This window comes from Lissotriton vulgaris, chromosome 7 (genome assembly GCF_964263255.1).
Source record: "Lissotriton vulgaris chromosome 7, aLisVul1.2, whole genome shotgun sequence".
Taxonomy (NCBI): domain Eukaryota; kingdom Metazoa; phylum Chordata; class Amphibia; order Caudata; family Salamandridae; genus Lissotriton; species Lissotriton vulgaris.
The window spans coordinates 330,568,760-330,587,232 of record NC_141695.1 but is presented as its reverse complement, the minus strand read 5'-3'; positions in this window follow the sequence as shown (position 1 = coordinate 330,587,232).

The following is an 18,473-nucleotide window of genomic DNA, read 5'->3' as shown; positions in this document are numbered from 1 at the left end:
ACACGAAAGACTCTTAGCCATGCATTGGTACTTAGCCGCCTGGATTTCAGCAACGCTTTGCTGATCTCCGTAAAGGAATCTGCTCTTCAGGGTCTACAGGTTGTGCAAAATATGGCGGCCCGTCTGGTTACGAGCTCCCCGTATCGAACCCCCTCTCTTCCTCTCTCACGTAAACTTCATTGGCTTCCCATTTGCAAAAGAATACACTTTAAAATCTGTTGTATAGTATTCAAAAGTCTAAATCAATTCGGACCAGCCTATCTCTCCAACAAACTGTCCAAATACACTCCCTCACGCACCCTTCGCTCGGAAGGGAAAGGCCTTCTTGTTATTCCGACGCATCAAACAAGCCAGAATGGGAGGCAGATCCTTTTCCTATCTTGCCCCCAAATTCTGGAACGATCCCCCCCTGGACATCCGTTCTTTTCCTAACTATCTGCTATTCAGGAAAAAACGAAAAACCTTCCTGTTCTAATTTCTGCCCATTTTCTGGCTACTCACTACCTCCCTCCCAGCATCGTCCTAGCGCAGAGATACCCCATTTGGGGTGATTCAGGCGCTGTACAAATGGCATAAATAAATAAATAAACACCACTGCCTGGCTCCGGTCGACCCAGTTTTCCTCCCCCAGCACCCTTCCGGCAAGAGCTTGGTGGTCCAAGCCTCTTCTTTCAAGGGCGCATTCACTTCTGCTCCCCCAGACTGGTAATCCAAGAAGCTGGATCATCTTGGGAAGCACCTGTTCTCTTCCTCCAGCTTGGCACTGCGTGCCTCTTGGGCCGATACTCCCATACTATCTGGGATACGGTCGCGCAAGGGCTGCCTCAGTGTCCGGAGGAGGCTTGGCCCGTTCTCTCCCAAGCAGTGACAGGTGAGACGCAGCTAAATTCACGATTTGATGTGGACTGGATACCAGAGAATCACTAGGCAGAACGATTGCCACGTCGGTAGCCCTTAGGTGGTACGCCTGGTTGAGTAAGTCTGGTTTTTCGGGGGATGTCTAGGCAACTTTGCCGGACATGCCCTTCGATTGCAATCCCCTTTTTGGGGACAGTGCAGACTCTGCGCTGGAGCGCTTTAAGGAATCTCGGACTACAACCAGATCCTTGGGCTTGCTTCCCGTCCACGGCAGTCTGCTTTTCACCCATTTCGTGGCTACGGAAGGCGTACCCCACCATGTCCGGCCCAGTCTAGCCCCAGCCCACGCACGCCCCTCCGCCTCTGCGTGGCTGCGGATGTGAGACCCAGTGACCTTGCGTGTCTGGGAGCCAGCGGATGGGCCAGTCCACCATTTCCCCCATCCCCCTGCAGCAGCCCCCAAACCCTGCTAGTCCGACCCTTCAGGGCCATCAATGGCCAGTGGGTGGCAGAATTCACCATTACCTCCCCCACTGGAAATCCAAGTCGGACAGGTGGGTTTTGCAAATAGTCCAAAGGGGCTACTCACTCCCCTTCAAGACTGCCCCTCCCTCCATGCCAACGTCTTTCGATCGCATGTCAGAGGCACTTCTCCGCCAGGAAGTCTCAGCTCTCTTGGCCAAGGCAGCTATCAAAAGGGTCCTCGTGGTAGAAATAGGTCGTGGTTGCTATTCCTGCTACTTGCTGGGGCCCAATGAGGACAGAGGCCTGCGTCCTATTCTAGACCTCGGGCCCCACATCCCGTCCTCTGGAAGGAGAAGTTCAAAATGATCATGCTTGCTCAGGTCCTGTCCGTCCCCAACCCTGGAGACTGAATGGTGGCGTTGGACTTGCAGGACACCTATTTCCATATTCCTGCCCTGCCAGCCCGCAGACGCTACCTATGGTTCAATGTAGGCCATGAGCATTTTCAGTTTACCGTGCTCCCCTTCGGCCTTACCAGTGCCCCTCATGTGTTCACAAAAGTGATTATGGTGGTCGTAGCATATCTGCGCAGATCATGGGTTCCAGTCTTCCCCTATCTTAACGCCTGACTGTTGAAGGCAGGCTCGCCCGAGGCAGTCATCTCCCACCTCGAGACTACGGTGCGCCTCCTGCACTCGCTGGGGTTAGCTATAATTGTGCCGAAGTCACACCTGGCTCCTTCTCAGACAATCCCTTTCATCAGAGCTGTTATGGACACAGTGCAGTTTCAGGCCTATCCTCCCGAGCAAAGAGTCCAGTATATTAGGGCTATGAAACTGATGTTTCAGCCTCTATCCCGGATTTCGGTGAGAATGACCCTGAGGCTGCTGGGCCTCATAGTCTCCTGCATCCTGCTGGTGGATCATGCCAGGTGGCATATGCGGGCTCTGCAGTGGGACCTGACGTCAGCGCGCAAGGGCGGCGTCTAATGTTATGTTAAAATAATGTTGTGTTAAAATATTTACAAAGCGCATGGCTGCCCCAGCAACGGGGCATCTCCGTGTTGACAATATAGTAGATTGGGAAGAGGAGGCAACTTATTGATTGGAGGATAGCCAAGTCTTCACAGTCTAAGTCTAAGTAGGCCCTCAATGTCATCCCAGCGACCACGATGCTGACGACGGACGCTGAGTCGAACAACGCCACCTACCGAGACGCAGGGGTACTGCTAAGAAATATTTCTCCAGATCTAGTCTGACGCCTGGGGGGAATTCTAAGATAACTAACATATCTCTTACAAATACATTGTTACTGAAGATAAGTATCTTTGTCATCAGTACGCTTATGCTGAATCCAGCATCCCACTTTGAAGGTGCAGTACACTTTTGAATGAGGCAAGGAAGCCAGATACACGGTCCCATATGAAGGCACATTCTAACACCTGCAGGAATGACTGGAGAAGATTTTTTCTATAAACATCAAGGTCCTACTAGCACTATTTCTAGCTGCTTGGAGAAATGCAGACCTCAGTCATCCTCGCCTTCCTGTCAGCCATTCTATCAATCCATTTCTCTGCAATTCTATCAGTCCATTCTCCTTCTAGCACACACCTAACCCTGCTACCATGATAGCATTGCTGTTATCTTACCACTCCCCGGTCTTATTTAGACAGCTTTTTCCCTCACCTCCTATGCCCCTATCTTTCCCTCTTTGTGCTCTCATTTATAGATTGGGGATTATTGAATCGTTTGCTTGATAATCCAGCTAGGAAAGACTCTTTGATGGTGACTCCCCTTTATGTCCTCACTGGCAGGCTATTTAGTCTCTCTCTAAAACATGTCATTAAGCTTGGTTAGGCTTATCTAAATCCCTGAAGAATGAGATGTGGCTTCAGCTGTTGCCATTGGAACCTGGAAACCCAGGTTGGAATACTGGCCTGTGCATGCTCGGCATCAGGTGATACCAAATCACTTATTCTCCCAATGCCTAAACGTATAAAATGTATTTGTGTAATCCCCACTCGATGTACATGATCTTGTAAGTCATAGCCCTATCCTTAATGTAATGTACAGCGCTCTGTTTTTTCATAACTACGTTTGAGCTATATAAATACCAATACATAATTATACACATTCATTATGTTTGGGGTAGCACTGATCAATCATAAGATATTGTTCTTACCAACCTATTCAACTTACAATGTGCCTGGGGGTTAGTGGTTGGTGTCCTCGAGTTTTGATGAAATGTTTAATGGTCAGAAGGGGAGAGATGTCCTGCTGTTGGCCACCAATCAAAGAAAGGTAGCCCCAACACATGAGACAAGTTTTTAGTCAAGGGCAAAAGCATGGACTGCTGTCTCCTTCCTCGTCATATCTCACCATGTCACAGGCATTCTAACCAAAGCCTCTGGATCCTAGCAAACAATTCTGTCCTGGATTCACCAAAAGTAGAGGACTGTTTTCTTTCAATAAACAGAGCAAGAATGAAGGATATGATTGGAATGTTGTAATATCCACAACAGTATGAAAACAGAAGACATATGTAGTTTAGTGATTAGTTGGACATTCTACAGTGCTAAGATCTCCAGAGAACACATGTTGCAGGTGTGTGACAGATGGCAGCATAGTGCAGGCTTTCTTGACTGTTCTTTTCTGAACCATATTTCTATACATATTGTCACTAACACAACACACCTTTTTCTAACTCTTCTAACTACTTGCTCTCTTGTCAGTCACCATTCCTCAACCTTTCTCATGTGTTGTCTCAGGCTTCTTCTGCCGTGATCTTTGTTAATTTTCTAAGTTTCACCATAAAGGCAGTTTCATACCTCATCCGTTCACCTCTGCAAATGTAAAGCAATAAGAGGACAAGTATCTCCGATAGACAGCACTCCTCTCAATTTCCTGCTTTCATTTACGTTGTCCGTTCCTTTGGCTACCTCATGTTTGGCACTCATGAACGTCTTGCACATGAACATTCTCCTTATTGGATCTGTGTGATGCTGTGCTTACAGTGTAAGCACAATGGACCTAAATAGGTTACCACTTAAGCAGTGCACTACAGACTCTGTGGAACAGTTGTAGCTGAGCAGCAAACACTATATGTGTAATGGCCCTGGGGTTTGTACCTGTTCCTATTGATTCACAGTGCTAAGAATATTTTTATGAGGGGTGGGAGGGTAAAAGTTTGTGTTTGTTTACATTTAATGCTATTAGAAATCTTTTTAAAATTATACATTTTAAAATAAAATGTAGTTTGCCTATAAGGAAATGTGTGTTTTTTTCATGTTTACGATGTCTGCTATCCTACTGTTATATTTGCCACACAGTTCACCAAGAAAGAATTGCCACTGTTTGGACATTAAAATGGAAGCAGTCTTTCGCCAAGAGTCATGTGTGCCTTCTGGGGTGCCATACACAGTGTCAATGTCCCTGCCACTTACTTCATTCTTAGCAACCGAACCACACAATTGAAATTTTGTCCATGACTGTAAAACAAGGTCACATTAAAAAGCAATAGCCTTGTTTTAGGTCTCAACTACCAGATCACTTTTAGCTTTCCATAGACAAATGCATTTTGTGGAGCATACTAAGAACGTACCATGTTCTTAGAGCCTGACAATTGCTCAAGATTGGATGGCTTCTTGTCACTTTAATTTGCTTTCTTTGTATTCAATCACTTTTCTTCCTCTTCTTGTGTTTGTCCTTCCCTTGGAGCATAGCCTCTTTACCATCCCTTTGATTAGCTGCGTTTTGGCTAAGTGTCTGTCTTGTGGATTCTCTTTTACTCATTAGGGGGTCACTCAATCACGAATGCTTGTGAATCTCCTATCTGTGAATGATAGTCAGCACTTGGGTCAGCGGTGGCCCACTATCTAGGCATGCTTGTTTAATTGTAGATCCTTATTGAAACATGTTTTTTCGATTTTTTATTTGCTTTCAGAGAATAAGTGAAGCGTATGGTTTTTGACAGAAATATGGCTTACGGACTCCTCCGCACCAGAGATTACTTTAGCCATCACGTAGGAGTTCCTCATTCAGTTTACTTATAGGACTGATAAAAAGGGTGGAGGTGTGGCTTAGTATTGCTGCAACACTTTTCTGGGTTCAATATCTAATTATCAAATACTGGGACCATAGAAGGCCTTATTTTCTCTACTACTCCAGTATTAGAACTTTCATAGATTAACATGCTTGAATCATTCCCTGTCGTCGAGATGAGTTCCCCGTTACCTTTAGAAATTATGGTTATAGACTAGAAAAGGCCTACGCCCCTTAGTTTAGTAACCTTTCATATTCATTTATATAAAAAGAGACTACATTTAGGTCACAACCAATCAGCTGGTATCACCCTTAAGAACACCTGTGAGAAGCTCCAGTCCCTCAGATTTCCTACCACACATCCTGTTAGGAGTCTCTACAGATCTCTGCTCAGGTTTCCTGTTCCACACAGATTGTACAGCGAATTTTGAGAGATATAACTCTATAACTCTTTAAATATATATATATATATATATATATATATATGTATTCAAATGTTATATATATATATATATATATATGAACAAGCTCCCTAGTGGAGTGAAACGCGTTACTTCCTAATAAACGTTTGAACCTGCTACTCACTTGAGTTTGTACTATCTGTGAGCTTTACATCTGGCTGTCTGCCGTGGCGCTTTGAGGTCTGCACCCTGCTGCTGCCTGTCACTCACTGACAGGCTGGGATTCCTTTTCATATATATATATATATATATATCTTCGAAAGGGCTGACAGCTCGCATCCACGCCGCAACCACACAAAGAGACTCGCACTCCAGGGTCTGTGTTTGAAGATGTTTTAATGGCGACGCGTTTCGACCAAACGGTCTTCTTCCAAAGCCAACCAAAATCAAATGTGTTCACCATTTTATGCACAAAGTGTTTCACATACTTTTCAAGAAATAAAGGTAGGACTTCTCCATTAACATGAACTTCAATTAGTAAGAACTACCATGGAGGTAGACGACAGACTATGCCACAAACGTTTTTCCAATGTATACGTTAAATAATGCTTTGACACATTTGCTGGATAACTATGCAAATTACTGAAATTTAAATTAAATTAACTTAAATTCAGTCACTGTATTGTAAATTGTAATTATGCACAATGCAGTGTGTAGTAAAATTCTTATTTGCAAATAAAGCAAACACAGTCTCATCGTTGTTGCAGAAAACCAAGCATGTCAAACTGGTCGCTACCAAGTTTAAGTATGCATATATATATATAATTTTGCACTCACTCTCTCCCCTTTGAAGAAGACCACTCGGGACACAGCGGGAATTCAACGCAGGTAAATCTATTCAGGGCTTTTGGCGTGACCGGTTTCGGCGTGTGCCTTCTTCAAACACCAGTGTCCTTAAACCTCGATAGCGCCCACAGGAATTCTTTTGAGCTCCTCCTCCAAACGGTAGTTGGTCTCACCTGGAGCTGATTGGCTGATGCTTGCTTCAGTTTTGGGGACTACCAGTCCCAGAATACCACGTGCTTGCAATCATCTTCAGGCAGTGGGGCTTCGAAAATAAAACAAAAGTTTGTGTCTGCTTTTGGGTCACGAAACTCTCTTCCACACCTCCGTGGTATTACAGCTGATTGCACAGGCCAGGTGTCAGCGTCACTCCACACCCTCTGTGCGCGATGTCCCCAGCTGCTAGCAAAGCCTTGGAGGTCTCTGTGGCGGGCCGCTGAATTCACCCGACTCCTCGGAAACACTTCATAACTTCCAATTGTTCAGCTCGGCCACTTTGTGAGATGGTTCCTCGTGCGCGTAACTGGAAACCGCGCTTGAATGGCACTCACTCTCTCCTCTTTCAAGAAGACCACTCTGGACACAGCGGGAATTCAAAGCAGGTAAATTTATTCAGGGCTTTTGGCGTGACCAGTTTCGGCGTGTGCCTTCTTCAAACACCAGTGTCCTTAAACCTCGATAGCGCCCACAGAAATTCTTTTGAGCTCCTCCTCCAAACGGTAGTTGGTCTCACCTGGAGCTGATTGGCTGATGCTCGCTTCAGTTTTGGGGACTACCAGTCCCAGAATACCGCGTGCTTGCAATCATCTTCAGGCAGTGGGGCTTTGAAAATAAAACAAAGGTTTGTGTCTACTTTTGGGTCCCGAAACTCTCTTCCACTCCTCCTTGGTATTACAGCTGATTGCACAGGCCAGGTGTCAGCGTCAGTCCACACCCTCTGTATATATATATTCCAAATACGCTTCACGTTTCGAAAATAATGCACTCTCAGAACCCAATGGAAATGTCAGTTCAGGAAGTTTATTATGCTTCCACGCTACGCGTTTCAGCAGTTACGCCTTGCTCACGTGAAGAAAGTGAGAATCCCGTCACCATTAAGTATTCTATGGCAGGACCGGAGGCTTCTGATTATGCTTTCTCATTTCTTTACTGCACAAACAGCAGCCAATGAAAGTACAACTACAGTAATGAAAAACAACATTTCCCATGAGGCTTTGAACCACGCCCCCAGTAACAGTAACCAATCACAGCAGTCACAAGCATATAAGGAATAGAGACACTAATCTGGCCTCCTCTTTCTTTGCTGCTCCGCAGCCCAGATAAGTGCTCTCTATTCTTATATGCTTATATGACTCATTGTACCTATTTCGCCTCTGGCGTATGCTTTACATGTCCCATTTGTGATTGCTGAGCATTCCTTTGTATGCGATTTCGCTTAATTTGCATGTATTGACTGTTTACTTTTAGCGCGCTGCAGCGCCCTGGTTGCCGAGTGCTTACGCCGCTGGCAGGCGTTCCTTTCCCCGAGTCTTCGGTGCGGTGCGGTCAGCCCGCTCCTCTATCCTACCCCCCTCCCTCCCTTCCATCTCGGAGCGCGGCGGTTTAGGCCCGCTCCGTGTCCCTTTGCATAACGATGGAGCGCGTGTTGCACTCGTAGGCTTACCCGCTCCCCCTTAGCTGCTCGCGGTGCCTGCCGCTGTTCGATCGCGGTCGCGATCTAGAGGGATTTGGCCCCCCCTCGGGGAAGAGGATGCACGTGGGAGCCCGGCCGAGGCCCGGCGTGCGTCTGCAGGGGCTCGCGCACGCAGTGTGCGCGCGCAGCCCCGTGTGTGCCGTGCATGACGCTCTAGCCCCGGCTGAAAGGGGATTACACGAAGTTTGGCCAGGAGCCGAGGGCCGTTCTTTTGATCTAAAGGGCAGCGTTTTTCACCCCATTAACTACCGGAGGTCTGGTGCATTAACCCCTAGCTTCCCAGTGACAGAGGAAGCAGGGTACATTTTTGGAAACCCTTTTTCACTTGTGATTTAGGGTTGTTTTCCCTTCATTAGTCCTACATTTGGACTCTACTCTATTCTATCCTTGGTATTTCCGGCTCCTGCGCCTGGCACTTCCCCTGATTGACGCCCTTGCTTGGGCTGGCGATTTTGGCTTCCCTCTGGGGATTTGGAGTGGGATTTTATAATCTTTGGTGAAGATGGCAGATACTGAGTACTGCGAAGTGGAGGCTGCTGCGTGCGACTACCAGGGCAATGATGAATATTACGAAGAAGAGTCTATGGAGGATATTATTGACAAGAAGCTGGACGCCAAGCTTGATATAGCTCTCTCCTCAGCCCTGCTTCCACTAGCCAAAAAATTGGACATGTTGGTCCCTGGTAAGCCACTTCCCATTCCTGGACAGGATCACTCACGACCCCCCCCTCCTGGCCCCATGCCCAGTCCTATGAGAAGATTTATAAATCCAAGGAGTCTTCCACGGGTGACAAAGCCTTACCGTCCCGGCTCCTCCCTCCCCCCCTTGAAAGACACCACCACCGACACTGATACGGACACTGATTCCTCTGACGCTGCTCCTCGCAAGTGCTCTAAGAAACGCAAGCATGCCTCCCCGGCTGTTACCCCTTCGCCCTTTTCCTTTGACCCATCGGACATTGTACACCCCAGATCCTCTGACTGGCTTCCTCCCCCGGCTGTGGCCGAGTACCTGGAAACACACCTCCGTAAAGGTTTCGATAAAGAGGTGAGAGCCCGCCTTAAATCTGAGTGCCCACGTTCCGACCTGGCCCACAAGGTGGCCGTTACCCCCGACATCGACCCTTCTATGACCACGTTCCTCAAAAAGTATAAAAAAGACCCCAAGAAAGGGATTTATCGCGCGCTCAGAGTGTGCCAAGATGAGGTCCTTGACCTTTCAGGGCCGTTGGCCAAGATCCTAGAACTGGCCCTTCAAGCTCAAGAGACTGGTGATGCCATCCATCTGGAGGTCCTTGCGGGCTAGGCACAACGTGCCATCTGTATGCTGGGGAACGCCAACTGCGCGTTGGCCTCTGAAAGGCGGAAGTCCGTCCTGCTCCGGATTGACCCTCAATTAGTTGAATTGGCTTCATCTGAACTGGGCCCTTTGGCGGAGGGGCAGTTGTTTGGGGACAACTTTGTAAAAGACATTGCCAAGTTCGTTCATACCTTTGCCTCCCTCGATAAGTTGCAGGCCTCCTTGAAGCGAGTATTGCACCAGGTCTCTAACAGGGCCGGGCGTGGCAGAGGACGCTCGACCGGCCGATATTCGAATACCAGTCTTCAGAGGGGATATGCCCCTAGACGGGGCAGAGGCTATACACAAGAACCGGACCAGGCCGGTTTCTATCCATCAAGATCACGCGGCTTTCGAGGCTGGTATACCCGAGGTGTCAACAGAGGTTACAAAAACTTCGATAATCAATCCTCTGGTAAGTCAAATGTGTCCTTTGGTCCCTCTGGGGGGAAGGCTGCGTCATTTTGTAAGGAATTGGTCGATTCTCACTGCAGATGCTTGGGTCCTACAAACCGTCCAGGGCTACCAGATGGAGTTAGTGGATTGCCCCCTGCAGCCCTCCCTTCCCAAGCCTCTCCATTTTTCCCATCTCGAACAGAGTTTTATCGACTCAGAGCTGGAAGCGCTTTTGACAAAAAGGGCTATTGCAGTAGGACCCTTCATACAAGAAGGCTTCTGCAGCAACGTCTTTCTTGTTCAAAAGAAGGGTGGCGGTCAACGCCTTGCATTAAATTTGAGAGACTTCAACCCCTTTGTAACATATCGCCATTTCAAGATGGAGGGCATCCATCTTTTGCGAGACCTTCTGTTGGAAAACGACTGGATGGTCCGATTAGACCTGAAAGAGGCATATCTGACAGTCCCCATCTGTCCCTCTCATCAGAAGTACTTACAATTCCCTTGGAAAGGGCGTTGGTATCGCTACAAGGTACTTCCCTTCGGCCTGTCCTCAGCCCCTTGGGTGTTCACCAAGCTTCTCAAACCGGTGATCTCTCGCCTTCGAGAGATGGGAGTGCGTCTCATTGTCTATCTAGACGATATGCTCCTTCTAGCCCAAGACCGGTCCCTTCTCCTCTCTCACTTGGAATGGACGACGTCCTTACTAGAGAATCTGGGATTCATGATCAATACCAAGAAATCGGTATTGGTACCGAATCGACAGATGGAATTCCTGGGTTTTCTGATCGATTCTGTTTTAGCTCAACTGCTTCTTCCCCTTCCAAAGATCAGGTCAATCAAGAGGGAAATAACATCCACTTTGACCAAGGAGAAAATCTCCTTGCGTGTGTTGGCAAGGATCGTGGGCCTTCTGGCCTCGTCGATCCAGGCCATTTTTCCCGGCCCTTTGCACTACAGGGCCCTGCAAAGACTGAAAATCTTTTAGTTGCAGAGGAAGTTTCATTATGATCACCTGATCCCTCTTATCCCCGAGGCACGGGAGGAACTCCAATGGTGGCTTGAGCACATGTCGGCCTGGAATGGCCCAGCCATCTTCGGCGCAGCCCCGGATGTGGTCGTTGAATCAGACGCCAGCCAATGGGGCTGGGGCGCTCGCTGTGGGAAGTTTACCACAGGAGTACGATGGTCAGCAGACGAGCTATCTTTACACATAAATTGTCTAGAGTTGTTGGCAGGGTCTTTTGCCATCAGGTCTATCTCACCGCTGAAGAGCAACTGCTGTATTCTCCTGCGGATGGACAATGTCTCAGCGGTGAGATACATCAACAGATTGGGGGGGGACGAAGTCTCAAATGCTAGTCCACATTGCGAAGGAATTCTGGCACTTCTGCCTGGATCGCAAGATCTCTGTAGTGGCAGAATACCTTCCGGGCAAGTTCAATCAGGTGGCGGACTGAAATTCCCGTTTTCTCCGAGACTTCAGCGATTGGAGACTTCACCCATCGCTGTTCTCCCAGATCATGACTATGCAAGGCCCCTGTCAGGTAGACCTTTTTGCCTCTCGCCTCAACACCCATCATCCTCTATTCTACAGCTGGAGACCGCACCCAATGGCAATGGGGACGGACGCCTTCCTTCACCATTGGGGGCATCGGAGGAATTATGCGTTTCCACCGTTTGCGATGATTCCGAGAGTAGCAGCGTTAGTGCGCCGGCAGAGGATGACAATAGTGTTGGTGACTCCGTTCTGGCCGACTCAGTCGTGGTTTCCCATACTGTTGGAGTTATCTGTGGATCTCCCCTTCCGGCTCCCAGTCTTCCCAACGCTTCTGTAGGACCCAGTGGGAGCGTGCCATCCCTTAGTCCTGCAGAACCAGTTGACCTTAATGGTGTGGACGCTCTCAGACAACATGAATGCCTTGAAGGCCTTTCACGAGAAGCTTCCAGCTTTATGCAGCAAGCGTGGGCTTCTTCCACCCGAAAACGATACTCTGCATCTTGGAAGAAGTGGGTGGGTTGGTGCCTTTCAAAACAGGTGGATCCCGTGGGATCAAATGTTACTGAGGTTCTGAATTTTTTATCCGAGTGTGCGGCCTCAGGCCTGGCTTATAGGTCGGTTAATAACTTCAGGTCTGCAATCTCTGCTGGTCACGACCATATCGACGGTAAGCCTGTGGGGATGCATCCCCTGGTTTGTAAGTTGCTTAAAGGTGTGCGTGTGGCCAATCCTCCTCGGCCCAGGTATTCCACAATGTGGGATGTTACTAAGGTGCTTCATTTGTTGGAAACCTGGCCCAATAATGGTGATTTGTCGTTGAAACAGCTCTCTGCCAAGCTCACTATGCTGTTGTGCCTCATTTCATGCCGCAGAGTTTCAGATGTTAGAGCATTAGATTTAGCTGGTAGGATGTTTTCTCCTCAGGGTGTCTCCTTTGTTATTACACGGCGGACTAAGACCATGTCACGCTCAGTTGAGTACCCTGCCTTTCCTCATAACAGCAAATTGTGTGTTGCAGTGTCTCAAATGTTATGAGGAACGTACTATTGCACACAGGGTTGATCCTTTAGGTCAGCTGTTGATCAGTGTTCGAAAGCCCTTCAAGCCAGTTGCTGCTGCTACTTTAGCCAGATGGGTTCGATGGATCATGTCTGAGGCGGGCATTGATGTATCTGCATATGGTGCTCATTCAGCTAGAGGGGCGATGGCTTCTAAAGCCTATTTATTGGGTTCTCGCTTGGAGGATATCCTAAAAGCAGCTGATTGGCCGTCGGATTCAATGTTTAAAGTGTTTTACTATAAACCTATTCCTCATGTTTCTGATGCTGTGATTGATGAGCTTAATTGATGAGCTTTGAACCAGCATAATCAGAAGCCTCCCGTCCTGTCATAGAATACAAAATTTTCTAGCTATCGCGACAAGAATTTTAGATTCTATTAAGGACACGGAGGCGAGGATTATCCCACCCGTTGGGACAGTTTGATCACTGTAAAGTTGTTTTGCAAATGATGTTGTTTAACAACTTTGTACCCACCCTGTGAGAAATGCAGTTGGTAAGCTCTTTTTCTCAGACTTCTTTTTCTGTTTCAGGAAATGACTCCAGCAAGAGTTAATTGCCCTCTGTGGATGGTGCTGTTTTGCCTTCCTGGTGGAAGAAGATACCTCGTGGTTCTGGATTTTTTCTCCGTTGAGAATCCCTAAGGAACTGTTCTCTCCGTTGAGAGTTAAAGACTATGTTTCAATGTGACAAGACTGTTCGCGCAAAGAAAGAGGAGGCAAGATTAGTGTCTCTATTCCTAATATGCTTGTGACTGCTGTGATTGGTTACTGTTACTGGAGGCGTGGTTCAAAGCCTCATGGAAAATGTTGTTTTTCATTACTGTAGTTGTACTTTCATTGGCTGCTGTTTGTGCAGTAAAGAAATGAGAAAGCATAATCCTCGCCTCCGTGTCCTTAATAGAATCTAAAATTCTTGTCGCGATAGCTAGAAAATGTTGTATTCACTGACCACGACATGAATGGTTACAATAAATAAAGGACTTTCAATACAGATAACTCTCTGAGTAAAATAGGTGGCCATATTTGAACTTGTTTTTGTCCCCTGGTAACATGTATATTGCATTCATAAACAGTTATTGATGTTATTGAACTTCCTGTATTAAATGAAATTAATTATACAATAATATATTGATAATATCGGGAGAAAGAGGATAAAACATAACAATTTGTCTCATATTATCACGTCAGTCAAGACCGTTCACTTGTGGTTTCATCTTTTCAATCGTTTTTTATATTTTATTTCTCCTGTACTAGCCCTTGGACTAAATGCATTTATGGTACACTGCATGTATACAATTCCTTTAAATCATTGGATATCAGCCGTTGGGAGCGAGGTAAGAGTGTGCGCTGGTGAGAATGATTGCAGACTAATCGCGCATGAGAGCGTGTTGCCAGTTTCATGCCGGAAAGTTTTACAGCACAAGTGGTAAAAGATCTGCATTGAGTTCCAACGAGGAAACGTGCAGTATAAAAGCTGAACTGAAAAAGGCTGTGAACAAAGTACGGCTGTAACCGCATGCAATGATAATTTTGAACGCAGTGAAAGTGAAGGAAGTCAAAAGCGAGGATGGAAAAAAAGAGAAGCTAAACGAAATTAATTATTAACAACGATGTTTGAGAAGGGCAATATGGACAAGGAAATGAATGCGATACCAGAAAGTGCAAAAACAGACACCAAAAGTAAATTAAGAATGTGGGAGAAATTAAGTCGCAAGGAAATCAACAAGGCATGGGTACTCCTCACTCTTAAGAAATATCTTGAGTTACAGAGAGTGCCAAGGGGCTTGCGGATAATGCTCATGCCAAGTCACCAGGATACCTCAAATGAGCAATTACAAGAATGGGGTGACTTCATACTAAGATCCTCATTGGGACTGATCGAGATACTAGTGAAACATATAGAGATAAGCTTGGAAAAAAATCAAAGAACAGTTAAATGAGACGGAAAATGAGATATCGCAGCTACAAATGACCAGCAAAATGAGCAAGTTCAAGGAAGAGCTTGAATTCCAAATTGAAAAACACGAGAATGTCGTGCGAGAATGCAAACATACCAAATTCATACGTGAAATTCAGTCGATTATGCATAAGGGCGCATATTCACGTTCTCAATTAAATATGACCTGCTTAAACAACAAGTACCGGGGAACAATGCAGCAGGTTTTCCAGCAGCGCATCATCCCAATTATCAATGGATGCAAGTGAGGTAGAGCCTGGGATGTCAACAGATAAAGAAAACTGACTTTTTCAGGGGATATACGCCTCCTGTTACAGCAGAGACAGTGGGAACAAAATCAACCCACACAATATCAACCAAGAGGAAGAAGCAGAGGGCGCCAGTGGACCCCAAGAAACCCAAGAGAAGGGGAAAGAGGCGCGAGCGAGAGTACGGACAAAATTGGTACAGAGACACTGAGCATGCGCCAGAGGAAGAAGAAGTGATGGATTTGCTACTGGTGGTTAATCTATCAAAAAGAGAAATGACTGAAATGGAAATATCCCTACTAAAGAGAGGTATAACTTTTTGCCCGATAAGGAAGATGAACTTGGCTCAAGTAAGAATAGACCTATATCTATACATAAGGAAAATCAAGCTGGCAAAATTCTTTGTGGAAAACCAGAAAAAAACAGAAAATAAGTGTATCGGATGATGCAGTTCTGGCTTTGTCAGCAAAAGACTTGGATGCCTTAACACTAGAGAATCTAGATGTGAGTGAGGGGAATGAAATATCATTAAGTCAAGCATGTGAACAATCAGGAGTGGGCCGGAGTGGAAAAAAACCGAAATCAAAATTTTACCCACAACTACCACCTGGAAATAAAGTGGACCTATTCCAGGAGGCTGTAATTCAAGACTTGTACAAAATAAAGGGCTCTAATTATGAGGATAACCTAACAAAACAGGAAAGGGAAGCACTCAAAAACTTAACATCAGATGACCAGATTTAAATAAAAATAGCCGATAAGGGAGGCAATGTAGTTATTTGGGACAAGACTGCCTACGTAGCTGAAGCTCCTGGGCAATTACGGGATACCAAATACTATGTGAAATTGAAAACAAACCCGACAATAGAAATAAAGAGATCTGGACGAGAAACTCCTGGAATTGAAAATGAACAACCTAACTGATGATGAGGAATACAAATACCTAGTGGTGCCCCATCCAGTGACAGCTACAATTTACTTTTTGCTGAAGCTGCACAAAGATCAACAAAAACCACCAGGGAAACCGATCCTGTTGGCAAAGGGGTCGATTCTGGAACCAATCGCCAACTATATAGACCATTTTTTGAAACCTTATGCGGTTCAACTGAGCTCCTACATACAGGACACGAGTGACCTGCTTCGACGACTCCAAAATACACCATGGAATGGAACTTAATAATTGATCACGATGGATGTCATATCCTTGTAGACCAACATAGGGAATGGCATGGGTATACAAGCATGTAGCTTCTTCTTACAGGACAGGAACATGCAACATAAAAAGTACAACCAGATGTTATTGGACATGATCTCTGTGTCTGACGAAAAACATATTTTTGTTTGGCGAAGAAGTGTACCGCCAAAATAATGGGAACTGCTATGGGATTTTACTTTAGTCCCAATTACGCCTGTTTGGCAATGGGATAGTGGGAGTAGGAAGTGGCATGGAATCCGGCAAATGACCAAATGACATAAAATCGTTAGCTGGATAAGATTTATTGACGACCTGCTCGTTTTTAAAAGTACCAGTACAAAAAGGAAGCAACGTATGTTTTTAAATGGAGATTCATATGTTAATTCTTTGGGTCTTGCCCTATTGTTAATAATATACATAGTGGTTTTTGGCTCAGCCTCTTGGCCGATGCCCGGTGGAGCTGTCCTATACAGCTGTAGAGGAGTCTGGACCCTTGGCCGTCACCTACCCAGTTGGTCTTCTGACATTGTTTTTCCTCGTCTCCCCATTCGTGTCTCCTTCCCTCTCCCTCTCCCTCCCCCTCCTCCTCCCTCTGTGATTCTTTGATACAAATTGATGCAACTATGTAACCTGTAACTCGCTGATTCAACTGATATAACTATGTATCCTGTAACTCTCTGATCCTCATGTAAAGCGCTCTGATACCTCCGGGTCTAGCCAGCGCTATATAAAACTCTGTAAATAAATAAATAATAAAAAATATTTGTGATGGGTAAACTCTGGAGTTCCAAGAATACTTTGAAATCATCAACAACAGCATGACGGGATTGAAGTTTACTTATGAAATAAGCAACCAACGAGTGATCTTCTTGGACACAGAGATTTATATCAAGGACAACCAAATTCAAACAATGTTGCACAGAAAGAGCACTGCAACAAATGCCACACTAGAAGCTACTAGCTTTCATCAACGTTCACTCCTCTCCAGCATCCCATATGGGGAATTTCTACGTATTCAAAGAATATGAAGTGAAGAATCAGAATGGCAGAAACATAGCGAAACAACAGTGAAGAGATTCACGAGAAGGAAATACAACATGGGCACTGTTGAGAAATGCTGGACACAGACAAACAAAAAATCGCGAGAAGAGTGCCTAATTCGTCAAAGTAAGGAAGTGAAGGATGACCCAGAACCAATAAGGTTAATAACAGATTACTCGCAAGAAAGCAAAGAAATTGTGCAAATCGTAAGAAAAAATTGGAAAATTTTGCATCTGGATGAAACTGTGAGTAAAATAGTAGGAAAACATCCAACAATAACCTATCGAAGAGCAAAGAACCTAAGAGATCATTTAATTCACAGTCATTTTAAAACAAAGAAAAAAGAGGAAACATGGCTAGAAACAAAAGGTTTCTTGAAATGTCATGGATGTAAAGTCTGTCAAATTGCTAACAAAAGAAGTCCAAAACGGCCAACAGCAGAACGTGGGAGATACACCAACTAATAACTTGCAAGACACAATACACTGTGTATGTGGTGAAATGTCCGTGCCCGTACTGTATGTAGGCAGTACCATCTGTGAACTGAAAAAACGAATAATGGAGCACATGAAAGCTGCAATACATAAGGACAGATCAAAGAAATCGCGAAGCACATGGAGCAACATTATGGTTGAGATTGGAAATTGCTAAAACTCTACGGTATTGAGACAGTGCCTAAAAAAGAACGTGGTGGAGACAGGGAGAAACTTCTACGTCAGAAGGAATCCCGCCACATCTTAAAATTGCAAACATTGAGTCCACACGGCCTTAATAAGTCAGAGGAATTATATATTCATTTATAAATATGAAATATAATGAAAAAATTGTCGCAAAAATACAAAGGAAATTTAAGAAAGGGAAAGCGCAATGAGATCAAATATAAAGAGTGAACACACCGAGGAATATCAACAATACAAAAAAGTATGCCCCACTGGAGGGGGGAATTGGAGGAAGAATAACAATAGAAAAAGGTAGAAAAATAACATAATATGAAGCCCCACTGGAAGGTAGGACTGGTTACTGAAAAGACAAAAAAGATGGAAAATAATATAACAATGAGACTCTTCATCATTGGAACTCATTATAATCACCATTGAACTGCTTCCCTTATGATTATCAGCAATTACTTTATTATTTCAAATGTTATAAAGTCACATTAAGTTTCAGTTTGTTTTTATATATAACAAAATCTACAGCATCCATAATGCACCTTGATGCTTAAACCACATGACAGGAGATGATGTAATTGTGTGTTTGAAATGCATTTAAAGATCGTGGTAATGAGCGTCCAGTTGATTGTGAGCAAGGTATCAGGGATACCGAAACGCATAGATCTGCTCGCTTTTGCCCTTGAGAAGATGCAAATATGGCAATAAACAACGCATGCGGAGAACGATTACAGCAGTGCATCCCGTTTTTCCTATACCTGAGGAATT